The sequence below is a fragment of the Melanerpes formicivorus genome, unplaced genomic scaffold (assembly GCF_026170545.1).
Source record: "Melanerpes formicivorus ecotype bairdi unplaced genomic scaffold, bMelFor1.0.p_v2 SCAF_9, whole genome shotgun sequence".
In the NCBI taxonomy this organism is placed as follows: domain Eukaryota; kingdom Metazoa; phylum Chordata; class Aves; order Piciformes; family Picidae; genus Melanerpes; species Melanerpes formicivorus.
In genome coordinates this window covers 1,108,445-1,125,323 of record NW_027142361.1, presented here as the reverse complement: position 1 = coordinate 1,125,323, position 16,879 = coordinate 1,108,445, and the positions used below count along the sequence as shown (strand labels likewise).

Genomic DNA, 16,879 nt, shown 5'->3' with positions numbered 1-16,879 from the left:
CAATAAGAAGAAGGGCAGGAAGAACCTGAACTCCCTAGTGGACCTGGAGGGGAACACAGTTACTGAGGATGAGGATAAAGCTGAGGTCCTGAACACCTTCTTTACCTCAATGTTTAACAGCAAGGCAGGAGTTCAGGACGAGTGGTCTCCGGAGCTGGGCGTTGGGGTCGGGGAGCAGAGTAATACCCTGGAAATCCATGAGGAGTTAGTTCGGGACCTGCTGAGCCACTTGGATATCCACAAGTCCATGGGACCAGATGGGATCCATCCTAGGGTGCTGAGAGAGCTGGCGGATGTGCTAGCTAGGCCACTCTCCATCATTTTCCTCCAGTCCTGGCTCACTGGTGAGGTCCCAGATGACTGGAAACTGGCCAACGTGGTCCCCATCCACAAGAAGGGTCGGATGGAGGAACCTGGAAACTACAGGCCAGTCAGCCTGACCTCAGTGCCAGGGAAAGTGATGGAGCAGATTATCCTGGCAGCAATAACTGCGCACCTGAAGGATGGCCAAGGGCTCAGGTCCAGCCAACATGGATTCAGGAAGGGCAGATCCTGCCTCTCCAACCTGATCTCTTTCTATGATCAGGTGACCCGCCTGGTGGATGTGGGGAGGCCTGTGGATGTGGTCTACCTAGACTTCAGCAAGGCCTTTGACACCGTCCCCCACAGCAAACTGCTGACTAAGCTGTCAGCCTGTGGATTGGACCACTACACTCTGTGCTGGGTTAGGAACTGGCTGGAGGGCCGGGCCCAGAGAGTGGTCGTGAACGGTGCCGCATCCAGCTGGAGGCCAGTCACCAGTGGTGTCCCCCAGGGATCAGTGCTGGGCCCTGTCCTCTTCAACATATTCGTTGATGATCTGGATGAAGGGGTAGAGTCAGTCATCAGCAAGTTTGCAGATGACACAAAGTTAGGGGCAGATGTTAGTCAATTAGAGGGTAGAAAGGCTCTGCAGAGGGACCTCGACCGACTGGAAAGATGGGCAGAGTCCAATGGGATGTCATTCAACAAGTCCAAGTGCCGAGTGCTGCACTTTGGCTATGGCAATCCCATGCAGAGCTATAGGCTGGGGTCGGAGTGGCTGGAGAGCTCCCAGACAGAGAGGGACCTGGGTGTGCTGATCGACAGCCACCTGAATATGAGCCAGCAGTGTGCTCAGGTGGCCAGGAGGGCCAATAGCATTCTGGCCTGCATTAGGAATAGTGTGGCCAGCAGGAGCAGGGAGGTCATAGTGCCCCTGTACTCTGCTCTGGTTAGGCCGCACCTTGAGTACTGTGTCCAGTTCTGGGCTCCTCAGTTTAAGAAGGACATTGAGACACTTGAGCGTGTCCAGAGAAGGGCAACAAGGCTGGTGAGAGGCCTTGAACACAAGCCCTATGAGGAGAGGCTGAGGGAGCTGGGATTGTTTAGCCTGGAGAAGAGGAGGCTCAGGGGTGACCTTATTGCCCTCTACAACTACCTGAAGGGTGGTTGTAGCCAGGAGGGAGTTGGCCTCTTCTCCCAGGCAACCAGCACCAGAACAAGGGGACACAGTCTCAAGCTGCGCCAGGGGAGGTTCAGACTCGAGGTGAGGAGGAAGTTCTTCACCGAGCGAGTCATTCGGCATTGGAATGGGTTACCCAGGGAGGTGGTTGAGTCATCGACCCTGGAGGCGTTCAAGGGGAGATTGGACGTGGCACTTGGTGCCATGGTCTAGTCATGGGGTCTGCGGTGTCAGGTTGGACTCGATGATCCTCGAGGTCCTTTCCAACCTGGGTGATACTGTGATACTGTGATACTGTAATGAGTCCAGAGAAGAGCAACGAAGTTGGTGAGGGGCTTGGAACACAAGCCCTATGAGGAGAGACTGAGGGAGCTGGGGCTGCTTAGCCTGGAGAGGAGACTCAGGGGTGACCTTATCACTCTCTACAACTACCTGAAGGGGGGTTGTAAACAGGCAGAGGTTGGTCTCTTCTCCCAGGCAGCCAGCACCAGAACAAGAGGACACAGTCTCAGGCTGCGCCAGGGGAAGTGTGGCCGGTTGACGTTGCCCCCTTAAGAAAGGGAATATGGTGGACGGAAGTTGGTAAACGGAAGGAATAGTCTAAACTAATTTCATTGGACGAGTGGGAGGAAGCACCTTCTGAAGTGGGAGTGAAGTGGACATTTCCAGCACTTCTCTGTCAGTCTTGCTTCCGTCTTTGCTTCGTGCAGCAGCTTTGCCTGTGCTGGGCTTTCTGCCAAGGCCTCGGCCTTGAAAACCAGATAACAGGCCTGTATACTAACTCCCTTCCAATTAACACGAACTGCTTCTAACTTTTTTTTCCTCTCTTTCCTTTCTCTTTCTATCCCATTCTGGGGAAAGGGGGGGAGAGAGGGGAGAGCGGAGGTGGGGGACCCCTCTGTGCCGAGGGGGCTTACTCTCATTTCTGTGTTACTCTGTTGTATATCTTTGTATATATTGTAGATATTGTAAATTTGTAAATATCCCCCTGCAAACCCTACATCGCTTTGTAAATATAGCTCCACTGCTTTGCTAATTCAGCTTGCGAGTTTTTTTTCCTTTCCCTTCAATTTTCTTTTCCCTTTACCTTACAAGGGGGAAGGGAGGAGGCTTCTTGGCCTTACCTTCCACCCACCACATTTTTTTTTTATTGGCGCCCAACGTGGGGCAGATAATTAGTTCAATTTATTATTTGATTGATTTAGTGTTTTCCAGCTGAATTAGCAAACATGAAGGTATTGTGGTTTGTGGAGCGATTATTCTTTTCAATTTTTGGGGCTCTGGTTTACAGGTATTGTTTGGGTTTGATTTTGGATTACCTGGGTAAATATTTGGTGCGGACAATTTATATGTGGGTTATGTATAGAGTTAAATTATGGTATGGAAAATGTATTAATTTATTATGGCCAGTGAGATACAGGAATGTTACCTCCACCACTCTCCCAATTGAGATAAAGAGTTTTAAGATTCCGCCTGAGGAGACAGTAACTTCAGGTGATGCCTGGGATCCAAAAGTGATTTATTTGATGTGTATAATCCTGCTTTCAGTGATAATTAACGTGTATCTCCTGATTTCTTTGCGGCGAGAGAAAAAGGTGTCCAGAGCTTGTTTTGTTATTAAAACTAGGTCAAAAAGAAAATGCCGTGGCTCTCGATCAGTCCCAGAGTCATCTAGTGATGAGGACTGTGGAGAACCCGTGTCAGTTAAAAAGAAGGCTAAAAAGTTAATTGGTAAAGCAGCTCTAAATGACTTTGCTGATTCTAGCAAGCAGCCAAGGGCATCGGATGGTATCAACATGGCACCTACTCCTTCTCCCACTCCTTCTCCTTCTTCTTCTTCTCCGTCGGCCAGTAATGGAGCAACGTCACTTCCACCCACTCCCTCAGTGGGACCGGAAGTCACTGCCCCAGCAGCTGATTTATCTCAGGATCTGTCAGCTTCCATTAAGGTGGCTGTAAATGCAAACACAGCTCCAGTTAAGGTGGCTCCTTTAAGGACTAGAGCTGCAAAGGCCCAAGATGGAGAAGAAGAGGTGGAGACTGATCCTGGTGAGGGGCCCTCTACTCTAAAAGATCCTGCTCAGGAGGAAGAGAAGGTTTGTTTTAAAGATCTAGCTAACCTAGTGAGATCAAAGCAGGATAGAGATGAAGCTAGGAAAGCAGCTGGCAAAGGTGGTTCTCAGCTTAAAGAGATCCTTAGGAGAATGACAGCAGGATTTTATGGGCAAAGAATTCAGGGAGATGAAGATGAAGATGATATTACGGACTGTTCTTCTCCAAGGGAGGAATTGAGAAATGTCCGTAAAGATTTCACCAGGGCAGATAAGGAGCCAGTTTTAGCTTGGCTTAGTAGGTGTTATGATACAGGTGCTTCAGCTCTAACAGTTGGAGACAAGTCAGCAGCTCAGTTAGGAACTCTCTCAAGGGACAATGGAATAGATAGACATCTAGGCGAAGCTCTCGGTAAGGTTAATCTGTGGATACGCCTCTTAATAGCGGTTGCCCTGAGATACCCTTCCCGAGATGATCTTCCATGGAATCCTAAACCCTGGACTACCATAGATGAGGGAATTAAGCGCTTGAGAGAATTTGCTGTTAGAGAGCTACTCTATGGTGAACATGAAACTCTGAATCCTGATGACGTTCCTGTGGGTATTGGTCTTGCTAAAAAGATCATCAAACTTGCTCCTTCCAATTATGCAAACATTCTGGCAAGCAGAATTGTGTCAAGAAGTTATGGTGGAGCTTCTCCCACGGTTGGCCAATTCAGTGATCAAATGAGACAATTGGAGGATAGCATGACACGTGGTTCTTTGGTTTCAGCCATTGAAACTCTGTCTGGAAAGATTGAGAATTGCATGAAGGATCTGAAAGATTCCATATACCAATTGGCACAAAGGGATAATTTCAATTCTTCCTCCAGGTGGGTACAAGTCTCATCTGTGAGGAATACACGTCCTCCAAGGAGGTCATTCCAAAACAGGACATTCCAAAACAGGTCGTTCCAAAACAGACCACCAAGGCAATCATGTAGAACTATTTGGATAACTCTGCGTGATCAGTTTGGTGAGAACATGAACCGCTGGGATGGCCAACCAACTGCTAATCTTTTCAGGAGACTGAGGGAATTGCAAAGTGGCAGAACCCAAGGTAGCAATACCAGAAGGGTAGCTGTTACTTCCACAGTTCCCCAGAACGACTCTTATGGCTCCAATAGTGGCTCCAGTTATAATATGCAAAGTTATAACCCTGCACAATATGTGCAATGCACATGTACGCATGTTCCCCATAACTAGGGGTGCCCTGCCTCCCGCCAGGGGGAGGAGAGGGATAACAGAGATAATAGAATCTATTGGGATGTGTACATCCAGTGGCCTGGCACTTCACAATTTCGGAAGTACAGGGCCTTGGTTGACACAGGAGCTCAGTGCACCATAATACCATCAAATTATCAGGGATCAGAGTCTATAACTATTCTGGGAGTCACTGGTGGATCTCAAGAGTTAAGTAAGGTAGAGGTTAATATAAGTCTAACTGGTAAACAATGGAGGAAGCATACAGTTGTGACCGGACCTGACGCACCTTGTATTTTGGGAATTGATTTTCTGAGAGAAGGGCGTTTCAAAGACCCTAGAGGTTACAAATGGGCTTTTGGAGTAGCTTCAATAGAAATTGATGGACAAAAATTGAAGCTATCTGCCAGACCTGAGCTTTCTGATGAATCTGCAGTTGTGGGACAACATAAGATACAGGACATTAAATTACCGGTTGCTTCTCAGACTGTGCATCACAGACAATACAGAACCAACCGTGACTCTTTGTTGCCCATTCAGAATCTGATTCGTCAGTTGGAAAGTCAGAAAGTCGTCAGCAAAACTCATTCACCTTTCAACAGTCCAGTGTGGCCTGTGCGAAAGCAGAATGGAGACTGGCGTCTGACAGTAGACTACCGAGCCCTGAATGAAGTGACACCACCTATGAGTGCAGCAGTACCAAACATGATGGAGCTACAGTATGAGCTGGAATCCAAAGAGGCCAAATGGTATGCTACCATAGACATTGCTAATGCATTTTTCTCTATTCCCATAGCAGAGGAATGCAGGCCTCAGTTTGCTTTCACCTGGAGAGGAATCCAGTACACTTTCAACAGGCTGCCAATGGGCTGGATCCACAGCTCAAGCATCTGTCATGCAGTGATCCACGATGCTCTGGAGAAAGGCGGTGCTCCAGAACACATCCAGTTCATCGATGATATCATCGTCTGGGGAAAAACTGCTGAGGAAGTCTTCAAGAAAGGTAGCAAAATCATTGACATTCTTCTGGATGCAGGTTTTGCCATCAAACGAGACAAGGTGAAAGGGCCTACCACAGAGATTCAATTTCTGGGAGTGAAGTGGCAGGATGGACGCCGACACATTCCAGTGGATGTGGTAAATAGAGTCTCCACCATGGCAAGTCCCACAAACAAGCAAGAGACCCTACGTTTCTTGGGGATAGTGGGATTTTGGAGACTGCACATTCCTGGATACAGTCAGATTGTGAAACCTCTGTATGATGTGACTCGAAAGAGAAACCATTTCCACTGGGGACCTGAACAACAAGCAGCCTTTGACCAGATAAAGCAAGAGGTAGTTCAAGCAATGGGTCTGGGACCTGTCCGAGATGGTCCAGACATTAAGAACATTTTGTACACGGCTGCAAGTGACAATGGTCCAACCTGGTGCTTGTGGCAAAAAGCTCCAGGTGAGACACGTGGACGACCTCTTGGTTTCTGGAGTCGAGGTTACAGAGGTTCAGAGGCTAACTATACTCCAACAGAGAAAGAAATTCTAGCTGCCTATGAAGGAGTAAAAGCATCTTCTGAAGTGATTGGAACTGAATCACAACTTCCCTTAGCTCCCAGATTACCAGTTTTGAATTGGATGTTCAAAGGCAAAGGTTCCACACCACATCATGCCACAGACTCAACCTGGTCCAAGTGGATGGCTCTGATAACACAGAGAGCTCGAATGGGAAATCTTGAAAGACCTGGTCTAGTGGAGGTGATCTCAAGTTGGCCTGAAGGCATCAACTGGGCTAAACCTCCAGAGGAGAAAGTAACGCGTGCTGAGGAAGCTCCTCCTTACAATGACCTTTCTGATGATGAAAAGAAATATGCTTTGTTCACAGACGGTTCCTGTCGTCTTGTTGGGAACAATCGAAGGTGGAAGTCTGCAGTGTGGAGTCCAACACGCCGAGTTGCAGAGGCGAAAGATGGAGAAGGAGAATCCAGTCAGTTCGCAGAGGTAAAAGCTGTCCAGGTAGCTCTCGACGTGGCTGAACGTGAGAGATGGCCAAAGCTTTATCTCTACACCGACTCATGGATGGTAGCCAATGCTCTGTGGGGTTGGCTAAAGAACTGGAAGAAGAGGGGTTGGCAGAGAAAAGGAAAACCCATTTGGGCAGCCAACCTGTGGCAGGACATTGCTGATCGAATCGAGAGAATTCCAGTGAAAGTGAGACACATCGATGCTCACATTCCTAAGAGCAAAGCTACTGAGGAACAGCAACACAACCATCAGGCAGATCTAGCTGCAAGAGTTTCTCAAGTAGACATGGACTCTAATCTTGATCTCGACTGGAAACACCGAGGTGAGATATTCTTAGCTCGGTGGGCTCACGATTCGTCGGGACATCAAGGCAGAGATGCAACATACCAATGGGCTCGTGACAGATCCATAGACATTTCCATGGATGCTATCACGCAAGTCATCCATGACTGTGACATTTGTGCTGCTATTAAGCAGGCAAAACGACTTAAGCCCTTGTGGTATGGTGACAGATGGTCCAAGTACAAGTATGGTGAAGCTTGGCAGATTGACTACATCACTCTACCACGTTCTCGTTCTGGTAAGCAGTACGTGCTTACTATGGTAGAGGCAAACACTGGATGGTTGGAAACTTATCCAGTTCCACATGCAACTGCACGCAACACCATTCTCGGTCTGGAGAGACAGATCCTGTGGAGACATGGAACTCCAGAGAGGATTGAGTCAGACAACGGAACTCATTTCAAGAACAACCTTGTAAAGAACTGGGCAAAAGAGCACGGTATTGAGTGGATATTCCACATTCCCTACTATGCACCAGCTTCAGGGAAGATTGAACGCTACAACAGTTTGTTGAAGACCACTCTCAAAGCCATGGGAGGTGGATCTTTGAAAAACTGGGAAAAACATTTAGCACAAGCAACCTGGCTGGTAAATAGTAGAGGTTCAGTGAACCGAGCTGGACCTGCACATTCAGATTTGCTACGGAAAGTAGAAGGTGACAGAGTTCCTGTTGTTAGAGAAAAGAATCTGTTAGGTAAAACTGTTTGGGTATTTTCACCCTCAGGAGAGGTTAAACCTGTCCGAGGGGTGGTTTCAGCTGAAGGTCCGGGTCACACTTATTGGGTAATGCAAGAGAATGGTGAAATTCAGTGTATTCCACAAAGAAACTTAACTTTAGCTGAAAGAGGTTAATTTCAAACTGTTGTACAGCTACATCGCATCCAGAGGAAGAATCAACGAGGAATCTACGGTGCACGAACCCTGAGATCCCTGAGAGCCCTGAGTCAACTAAGAGACCCTGAGAATCCCTGTTTCCCTTTTCTTCGCTTCATCAGTGAAGGAATGAACTATTTTCCATTTTTCTCATTTTCTGATCTTCTTGGACTTTTCAATCATCTACATCTGAGCATAGCCGGAATGGACTATGAACTTTACTCACGAACTGTAAATATCGTTTTGGATTGGATGGACAGTATGAACAGCCAATGAAATTGTTTAGAAGGGGTGGACTGTGGCCGGTTGACGTTGCCCCCTTAAGAAAGGGAATATGGTGGACGGAAGTTGGTAAACGGAAGGAATAGTCTAAACTAATTTCATTGGACGAGTGGGAGGAAGCACCTTCTGAAGTGGGAGTGAAGTGGACATTTCCAGCACTTCTCTGTCAGTCTTGCTTCCGTCTTTGCTTCGTGCAGCAGCTTTGCCTGTGCTGGGCTTTCTGCCAAGGCCTCGGCCTTGAAAACCAGATAACAGGCCTGTATACTAACTCCCTTCCAATTAACACGAACTGCTTCTAACTTTTTTTTCCTCTCTTTCCTTTCTCTTTCTATCCCATTCTGGGGAAAGGGGGGGAGAGAGGGGAGAGCGGAGGTGGGGGACCCCTCTGTGCCGAGGGGGCTTACTCTCATTTCTGTGTTACTCTGTTGTATATCTTTGTATATATTGTAGATATTGTAAATTTGTAAATATCCCCCTGCAAACCCTACATCGCTTTGTAAATATAGCTCCACTGCTTTGCTAATTCAGCTTGCGAGTTTTTTTTCCTTTCCCTTCAATTTTCTTTTCCCTTTACCTTACAAGGGGGAAGGGAGGAGGCTTCTCGGCCTTACCTTCCACCCACCACAGAAGTTCAGGCTGGAGGTCAGGAGGAAGTTTTACACAGAGAGAGTGATTGCCCATGGGAATGGACTGCCCGGGGAGGTGGTGGAATCGCCATCACTGGAGGTGTTCAGGAGGAGACTTGACAGGGTGCTTGGTTACATGGGTTAGTTGATTAGGTGGTGTTGGATGATAGGTTGGACGTGATGATCTTGAAGGTCTCTTCCAACATGTTTTATTCTATTCTATTCTAAAGTGGGGAGAGAGGTGGAAAATCCCTTCACATCATTGCTAAGCTCCTTCACACCTGTTATTGGTAATTCACTTAGAATCTCCCTCACTGCAGGTTCATAGACGGGGACCTCCTCCTTCAGAGGCAACACAGCACTAAAGGATTTAGAGCACTCGCTGTGAAATCATCATTTTTCATACACTGTAAATCCTGGCAACGTCCCCATATGTTCACCAAGTATGTCCTTCAGGACTCAAACCGTGCTATATGCAACTGATACCTGTGCTGGCACATCATTTGAGCCTGATGTGTTTTGTGAAACCAAGAAATGTTCAGTCTGCACAACTCTAAATACATGATAGCTCTGTAATTGCTCAACTAGATCTCGGATTTGAGTATCTTATCTAAACAGGCTCTGAACTGAATTTAGAAAAACCTTTGAAATCAACATTAGCAGTCCCTTCCTGTACCTTAATGCAACCACTTAGCAGCAGTGATAGAACAGGAAATCAATATAAAAAAATCCTGAAGGATGTTATTTTTGTTCTGCAAGGCATGGCCAGACTTGCAGCCTGCTTTTGCTTGCTTCAAAGGAGATGATGATAGTTTTGAAAGAGCAGAAGAATGGTTAGGGAAGTTATAAGTTCTGGGAACCTTTCAAGTAAAAGTGGAGGACTGAGTATGGCCCCTAGGGAACTACTCGGGAACCTGATGAAGGCTGCAGAATTAGAGGACAGAGCTGTGACCATTTAACTCTCATGACAAGTAATCTGGCACCATCATTGGCTCTAAAAATGCCTCGCAGCCATGCACAATTTTTACCTATAAACACATAGAGGCAGCAGCAGTTCATGCATTAGCAAGACAGTGATCTACACTGAAACACAGTGGTCTTTCTGTGAGGCATTTTTTTTCCCTTCTCATTTTTAATTTGAGCAGACAAGGCTTGCCAGATGTAATACCCATTATTGACTTACTCAATGCAATCTCTCTCCACATCTCTGTAAGGGGTCTGCTGCTCCATATATTATTGGTGTTTCTTCTCATGTGTCTTCCCCTAGCCCTCAGACTACATTTTAATCTCTTGCAAAAGGTAATGGGGACACCCACACAACATTTCTCAGCTCACAGTTGAGTTCAGTGTCTGGGGCCAGGCAAGTCCAGCCACTTCTGCTACAGCCAGAGCAAATGAGAAGCTGCAGCGGTGTCTATGGTGTAAGTTGTACCTTCTGGGTGGCATGCAAGTCAGAATTCAATAAATTATGAAAAAACCTGCTCAAATCTTCCACAAGAGGCTTTTCTGCTTAGACCTATTAAGGAGGCAGAGAAAATTCATAAGTAACCAGGCCTGCTAGACTTCCAGCTTTTTTTCCTGTCACTATATCACATATGTTAATAAAAAAAGAAAATTCTGAACCATGTTACAACCACGGGCATTCTTCTCCTTAACAAGGATTCATGCACGGAGTAAGTCAAGATGACAAAAATAATGTAAACCTTCACAACATGCCAAAAGGCCACTATACAGGAGTGAACTGAAGGGCAAATATACAAGGGATAAATACATGCCCCTGATTTAGGACAAACAGCTGAGAGCTTGCACCATTTCACAGGGTCTTTGGTCAGAGTAACCTCTTTGTGCAGGCACTGCAAAAGATAAGCACCAAACAAAAATCAGACATCCACCATAAGCATCTGCTACCCTGCAATCCACAGAATACACAAGAATGCAAGCACAACTATCATTGTGTCCTGCAAAGCCAAGCCCTATGCCTCTACCAACACAGTCCCGCATCTACCATGCAAGGTCTTGCTCAAAAAGGTTGTGAGCAGCCATTTGAAGACTGAACATGTAGACGCTTTTCAGTATGCACACGTGCATGCACCTAAACTAGCATGCACACTATTTGAGCTTCAGCACACAAAAAGGCTTCTCAAGTTTCTTCTTCTAAAGGGCAGGGAGATGTTAAACATTGGAGAATGTAATTGTCCTAATTGGTTAAAAGTTTAATTATTGTTATTTAAGTCAAAGGTCCTGTCGTAGTTTGGGCTGGGAGCCCTCTGCTACAGGGGTGTTTCCTGTGTCCAGAAGTCCAGCCCAGTGGGTGGACACAGGAAATTAGGTTATTTCCTACCATGATCCCTTGCACCACTATAAAATTTTACGGCAGGGTCTGGCACTTCCTCTTTCCTTCCCTCTCCAACACCCAGTAACTGGGGGAGAGATCTCCCAGCCATGGGCCTGATTAGGCCCAAGGCCACAGGGGGATGGGCAGTCTCAGATCTGGCCAGCTGAGACTAGCCTAGCAGTGGGGGGGGGGGGGGGGAAAGGAGGAGCCCTGGGGGTTTTGGGTGCACCCTCAGGTGGGGTTGGGATCTTTCTGGGACTGTTTTGGGGTCTCTCTTGTCACTGTGTTTCTAGCCTTCTGCACATACTCACTGTTCTCTATTTAAACTTTCCATCACTTTTGCAATCTGTTTGAGTCGTTATTTCTGCGCATGGTGGGGAGGGGGTTTGCCCCAACCCATTACAGGTCCTTCCTACCATTTGGCTAAGAAGTGATTCTCAAAATGATGATTTAAAACATCAGCATTTTTGGAAGTTGCCTGAGAACGGGAAACAATCCTTCAGCAAAAGGTTAACAGAAGCTGTGTGATTAAATTATGTGCACAGAAATAGCAAATCTAAGAGGAAGCCTATGGTTTCCCAAGTCTTCATCATATCAAATGAAACCAACCCTAAGGACAGGGGACCAGCTCAAGAATTAGACCTCTGTGTCAAGAATTGATAAAGTAGAGGTAAAGATATAAGCACATTTCTTTTGCACATTTCTGAGAGCTTCAAGATCAAATTCGATCTTTAAGACCTCTATCTGAACACAGATGTCATGGTTTCAGCTTAGCAGAGGCATTCCTCCACCAAGCTGCAGTCTGCTCCAAACTCACAACCATATAACACCATGTAAGTAGCACTTGGTAGGGGCTCCATAGCCAACAAAGGCACAGTAGAAACACTGCCTTAATCTGAAATGCTTCCCAGAAAGTTTGTAAAAGCATAAAGTACAGGGAGGGAGAGGGGAGAAAAAAAAAAAAAAAAAAAAAAAAGAAAAAAAGAGCAAGCCAGGCAGGAACGCAGACTTCCATGCTTACAAATTAATTAGCTAAACATATGGCCTAAAAACAAAGTATTTTGAGGTGTATTTGGCTTAATACGATAAACCACATTATTCTGCAAATTAATACTAATTTTTTTCTAACACTACTAACATCCTTGAACTGTGACAACAGAAACTTCCCTCAGCACGTACATGCCCCAAAAGCTGAACTGTTACTTGAAATCAAGACATTATTTTTCTGAAATGCAGACTACATTTTACAGCAGAGAGCCTGAGCTTGCGCATGTGAAGAAAGCAATTATGCTTCAGTCACAGCAAGAGAAACAGTTTTCTCAAGGCCACACAGGGAGAGGATACCTTCCAAGTGATCACTGAAGAGGAAGAGTCACTTTGTTCAAATCACTGACCCAGTGTCTCAAAAGTCAGGGTTATGTAGGGATCAAAGAGCAGGGCAGAATTCAAAAATGCAGGGAAAAAGGTTTATTCCACATTTGTTGTAGCTTTACACATGGAAGTTTTATCTCCTGTAAATATCAGTGCAACTCAACATATTTCATCATGGCCCAAAGCACCTCATTTGACAGGCAAATGTTTGCTATGAAGCTTTGACACGGAGGTCAATTAAATCCATACAACTTCAGCATAAATACAAGTTCATGGAAGGTTTTGCATTTCTACCTGCTCAGTATGCCACTGGTCATCCACAAAGCTATCATTAACAAAACATGACCTCTACAGCTAATAATGCTTTAATAAGGGCATGCAAAATACCCAGATGCAAAGGGATGCTGAGACCAACTCTTAACTCACAGTATTCATAGTTTCATAGTTTCATTCAGGGTTGGAAGGGACCACAAGGATCATCTAGTTCCAACCCCCCTGCCATGGGCAGGGACATCCCACACTAGATCAGGCTGGACAGAGCCTCATCCAGCCTGCTCTTAAACACCCCCAGGGACGGGGCCTCGACCACCTCCCTGGACAACCCATTCCAGGGTTTCACCACTCTTATGGTGAAGAACCTCCTCCTCACCTCCAGCCTGAATCTCCCCACCTCCAGCTTCATTCCATTCCCCCTAGTCCTATCACTACCTGAGATCCTGAGAAGTCCTTCCCCAGCCTTCCTGTAGGCCCCCTTCAGATACTGGAAGGCCACAATTAGGTCACCTCGGAGCCTTCTCTTCTGCAGACTGAACAGCCCCAACTCCTTCAGTCTGTCCTCATAGGAGAGGTGCTCCAGCCCTTTGATCATCCTTGTGGCCCTTCTCTGGACACGCTCCAGCACCTCCATGTCCCTCTTGTAATAGGGGCTCCAGAACTGGACACAGTACTCCAGGTGGGGTCTCACCAGGGCTGAGTAGAGGGGGAGGATCACCTCCCTCGACCTGCTAGCCACACTTCTCCTGATGCAGCCCAGGATCTGATTGGCTTTGCGGGCTGCAAGTGCACATTGAGAGCTCATGTTGAGCTTTTTGTCCACCAGCACCCCCAAGTCTCTCTCCTCAGGGCTACTTTCCAGCCAGTCACTGCCCAGCCTGGATTTGTGCCTGGGATTGCCTCGACCCAGATGCAGGACCCTGCACTTGCTCTTGTTGAACTTCATGAGGTTGGCTTGTGCCCACCTCTCCAGCCTGTCAAGGTCCCTCTGGATGGCCTCCCTTGCCTCCAGTGTGTCTGCTGCACCACACAGCTTGGTGTCATCAGCAAACTTGCTGAGGGTGCACTCAATGCCACTGTCCATGTCACTGACAAAGATGTTGAACAACACAGGTCCCAGGACTGACCCCTGAGGGACTCCGCTTGTCACTGGCCTCCACTGGGACATGGACCCATTGACAGCCACTCTTTGGGTGCGGCCATCAAGCCAGTTCCTTATCCATCTAGTGGTCCACCCATCAAACCCACATTGAAGTAGAATGATTCATTTGCTTTTGGAGAAGTGACAACTACACTTAGCAGCACACATCTGCAGAATCTCTACACCTGGTAAGGGAATTCACTAGACTACCATTGTGTTTTCTAAATGCTTGATGCTTTGTGCTTCATAGGAATCAACCATTTCATGGAGGAAATTAAATAACTCTCCAATACACTGAATGCACCAGGAAAGCATTTACCGACCACATACTTCAGACAAGTTGGCTCTTGTGCTCGTTTACCCTGTAAGATGTGTCCTAAATGCCAAAACACAAATAGAGAAACCAAGGTAATAAATTTGATTTATCTCCCTGGTATGATTTGAAGCAGCACTTGTTTGATTTGTCAATCAAAAAAATCAATCCAGGTCACTGTTTGCAATACTTTTATCAAGCAGAGATATAAATGCTATTCTGTCGGTCATGGGAACAAGATTCAGTACCCTCAGTTACCCAGTTATAAACCACTTTTATCAATCAGCACTTAGGCTGACATTGCTGGAGCTCCTAAACAATGTTCTCTAAACTGTATTGCTGCAATACCTATGAAAGACTAGGGCAAAGCAATCTGAACTGGAAGTAAGGTTTTAAACAGACTAACTCCTATTTGATGTATGATTATCCTTTTCATTTGTCTATGCATGTTAACTTTCACCTAAGGAAGGAAAAAGTGTTTCCAGTGCTAGTGTGCACACACCATTTGGATTGCAAGAATCTTCTGCGTTTTAACACATCTAAGAACCACAAAACAAATTAGTGACTATACTGTATATGACAAAACAACTACAGACTACAAGGATTAGTGGCAGTTTTGTGAAGTGTTTGGATGCACCCAAGGAAGTGTGCTTTGACTGGCATACGCCAATTTAAGTCTATTATATAGTCAAACAGCTTTCAAAAGCATGTATTTGAGCCTGGAAGAACATAATTTTGTACACTGTAGAAACAGGAAAGCAAAACCATTACCACAAAGAGCTGAAATTAACAGCCCCAGAAGTACTCCTAAATTTATATAGTTCTATAGGTCTCACCCCTATGCAACTAATTTCAGACACACAATGAAAGAGAATTGAGATTCTAAGGACAAAATGAGCACATTGTTCAGTTACACAGGGGAGGTTACGGCAAATAGCATCATCAGCTATGCATGCCTTTATGACCTTCATGAAGAGCTGCCAAACCTAAGCAGAGCTCTAATAGCTTTCAATATGCAGCAGTTTGCTTGTGACCCATCTCAAGACAGCATGCAAATAAAAAACCCACTAAAAAACAATAATAGGTAGAGGTATTTATGCTCCTCAGCAGTGAAAGAGTATGCCTGCCTCTGTTCAAAGTCAGAGAACAAACCTTCAATGTCTGGAATAAAAAAAACCCACACCACCAAGAGCCCATGTGCTCCATGAGGCTTTCCAAGTCCAAAGGAGGCTCTCCAGCACAGCCTATCTCAGGAGATGATTCTGTGCAGCTTTGGCTTCTTGCCACTGCAGCAGGAACCCCTAGACAGGCAGCAAGCAGAGGACTGCCTAAGCCATCTCCTGTGCTGCCTGTAGGTGACACTTGAAACACCACCAAGCCCACCCTCCTGCCCAATTGCTGCTCTGCATCACCATACCACTCCTGCCCAGACCATCAGGCAGTGGCAGGCAAGAGAAAGGATGAATTGGTGACATCCTTTTAAGAACTAGTTCCAAGAGGGACAGAGGGTACAATAGGACACAGAGGCATGATGCTATTTTAACATAGGACTGTATGCAATTGCTCTCCCAAGATTTGTCTCAGGTGGGATGCAAATGGCGTTAATTGGGAGACTTGCCATGGAGTGAGAACTGTGGAGACCACTAGAAGACAGGCAGACGACAAGCATTTTAACCATTTTAACCTTGCAAGCACCACCACCTTGATCTGTATAGGTGGGTTTTTTTCTGAGTTCAGTAGAAACAGATGTGCTTGATGTTGCAATGTTTGCTGCCCAAAAAATGAGGAAACTAAAGAAATGAGGTCAGCTCTGTACTTGAGAACATTTAAGCAATTACTAACTGAATGTCACTTAAAAGAAACACACCCTCCATCAGGCAGCTCTCGATTGCTTTCAGCACTGGGCTTGCCACCTGCAGCTGGCAGACTTGAGCACCAGGTCAGCCTGAAATCCTAAAATATGGTCAGTTCCACCATAATTCCAAAAATCTGAATCCTCAAGCATATTTACAAAGATCTGTTCCTAGCAAAGCACAAAAGAATGAGCAATTAAAGGTGCTGCCCAGAGGCCAAATGAATTTACACAGTTATTTACAATTCACACTTGGTTTTGTTCCCTTACTTGTATCTTCCGTAAGCTAATTTCTCTTGCAAACAACACAGAATGAAGGTCAGTGTGGAAAGAAGAGATTAGATCAGAGAATTAAAAATATTTTATTTCAACTCTGGCTGTACTAAAGGCAAGGAATGCAACAAGAGGAATTCTTGCTGAGAAATGTAAAAACAAACTTACTAAAAATACTACAATAAGCATACCCAAAGACTGTTCTGACAGCACATAAACTAAGTAGCTTTAATGATGCTGTATTTATATACCAAATATGCACAAGTTTTTGCCAAAGATACTTCACTCAATCAGCTGCTGGTATGTAAAAGATACTAAACCACATAAAATGCTTTAAAAAATAGTGAGGCAAACAGACCAACAGCCAAACTCTTCCTTAGCTTGCAAGGCAAAGTTCCATGGTCTG

The 16,879-nt window shown here is 45.8% G+C and overlaps 1 protein-coding gene across 3 annotated transcripts in view; it reads right to left on the bottom strand.

The window, feature by feature from the left end:
* The window catches only part of ELOVL5 (ELOVL fatty acid elongase 5), a 58,240-nt gene that overhangs the window by 38,531 nt on the left and 2,830 nt on the right, over positions 1-16,879 (bottom strand). The gene's annotated exons all lie outside the window — the stretch shown is intronic.